Consider the following 2,276-nt stretch of genomic DNA (forward strand, 5'->3'; position numbering starts at 1 on the left):
GGGGATGCAGAACGACCAAGGAAAATGGGGCTGCAACAACATTAGTGAGGCACAAAATCAAATGCAAAAGTATCATACACACCTCTTCGAAACGGAGGCGACACATTGGGAACAAAAGGCAGCCTGTCAGCCATTTGGTATTGAGGGTGGGAGGGAGCAGACAGCTGGAGAAGGTAGGCATAGGCAGTTGAGAGCTACACCCTTGCAGAGGCCTGGCAAAACCAAGGTGCCTGACAAGCCGTGTAGTTTCTCAACTGCTGGAGAAACAAGCAGGTCGGCATTGATGTGTTGACATTGAAACATTGATGGTTCACATTGATGCTGTGGCTTTGTTTAGGTGTGTTGATAACTGCCACCATCCAAACATGTCAGTTGCATCGTTGCGTCTGTCCAAACACGGATGTGTCATTCCAAGTTCAACGTTCCTCATTGACATGTTTATATATTACTGTAAATTTCAAATACTTTTCAGAAGAGTATGGACAAATAAAACCACAGTAGTGATAAGTAACATGTGCTGCTACATACCTGTAATCGTTTAGCCTTTAATTCTGGAAGATTGGCTACATATCAAAAAAGCAGGGACAGGTCTGAACTGTCTCTTGGATGGGACTGGATCGTCTTTTTTCAGGTTCACCAATGTTTCTGTATGGTTTTCGCTGGCAACTCACGCATTTCTACGCTAAAATTGACCACCCAGTGGGGACCTTCTCAAGGCAAAAAAGACAATTCAAAGCTCCCACAGGACAGTTCAGTCCAGGGCACTGCAGGGTCTTTGTCACAATTACAGTCGTGGACAAGCAAAGCCCACTAATAAAAATGGAAATGTATTAATGGCTACCAAAGTGCCCAGAAAACGTGCAGATACGTTGAGGGAAGCTTCTGGCCAAATTTCAGCCAAGTCTCACAAGCTGTTTTGGAGAAAATGGCCATATACAGAAATAGACCCTAAAATTTTGGCCAGACACCAAAAAGTGCCAAGAAAAATATGAAAAATAGTGGAATCGCTTCCTTTCATGGAGAACAATCTGCCCATCAAATTTCGAAACAATTTATCAAGTGGTTCTTCTGGAACAAATTGCCAAACATTGACCCAAATTGGGCACTTAGTCACTTTTGATGTGACATCTATCACAGGACTAAGAAATTCCATCACACTAGGCTTTCTCAATGCAGGGAAACAACAGGGAAATCCCTTTCTGATAGAATCTTTGCCCTTTCTGAGTAGCTTCCAGCCGAAGCCCAGCACAGGTGACAACTTTCAATAATTTCTGGCCAGTTTCAACCTGTTTTTCTCCTTAAATGTTGCAGTTTTTTGGTCGAAATTTTTGGCCTGTGACGCCCCACTTCAGATCATCTTTTTCGCTGTTCGCAGCTTTACTTCCCAACCAAAACAAAAAAAAGTTGTTGTTCAGGATTTGTCGGAGTTTTCTAATTAGGCATCACAACTGGTTCTAACTTGTTGTGGATGTTCCTATCAAAATGGCCGTTATAAACAGAAACAACCAAAGAGTTTTTAGTCACAATTTTGGTCCCATCCAGGGTGACAACTGGTTGCAACAGAGCTTGTGACATGATTGTTGCATGATTGTAGCCAATTTTGGGCTAAAAAATAGAAAAATAGGCAACTTTCAACAGTTAGCACTGTTTAGAACGCCGATTCAATGCCGTCCCAATGTCAGGCTTGTCAGCTGGTTGTGACGAGAGAATTAAATCTCCGACAGGATTGGTTCAGGATGCCTACTAGAATTTGAATTGTGAGATCGGACTTCAATTTTTAGCAGGTTTGAAGCGGAACCACTTCCATGACATCGCACTAAAAGTCTGCTGGAGTCTGACATTTATTCTCCAGAGTCCAAGTTGAAGTTGAGTTGAAGCTTGGTTGAAGCGCCCCAAGTGAAGGTGGCGTTTGTCGATGAAGTGGTTGTTTACTTTGTCATATGAAGACAAACTTGCAACAATAGTAAACAATACTCCTTTCGTTCACTCCGCTGTTCAATGCTTGCGTGGAGGGCCGCCACAAGGCCAACAAGCTCTCTTAGCCGCAATTTCCAAGCCCCAAGGCGACGGATAATACACAACGCGTCCTTCAGCGCCAGGCCAGCCGGTTTAGCTTCAAAATTTTTCTTCAGGAAGGATGGAACTCCGAGGTCTAAAGTAAAAGGTCTGGTCATCGGTACGTGCATCGCATTGCTACTCGGCGGTTACTTAGAAGTTTCAAATTTGGGGGTAACTCGTGAATTTAGGTGCCGCAGCCTTTCAACGCTCACGTTGAT

Source organism: Laccaria bicolor, genomic scaffold (assembly GCF_000143565.1).
Source record: "Laccaria bicolor S238N-H82 LACBIscaffold_57 genomic scaffold, whole genome shotgun sequence".
In the NCBI taxonomy this organism is placed as follows: domain Eukaryota; kingdom Fungi; phylum Basidiomycota; class Agaricomycetes; order Agaricales; family Hydnangiaceae; genus Laccaria; species Laccaria bicolor.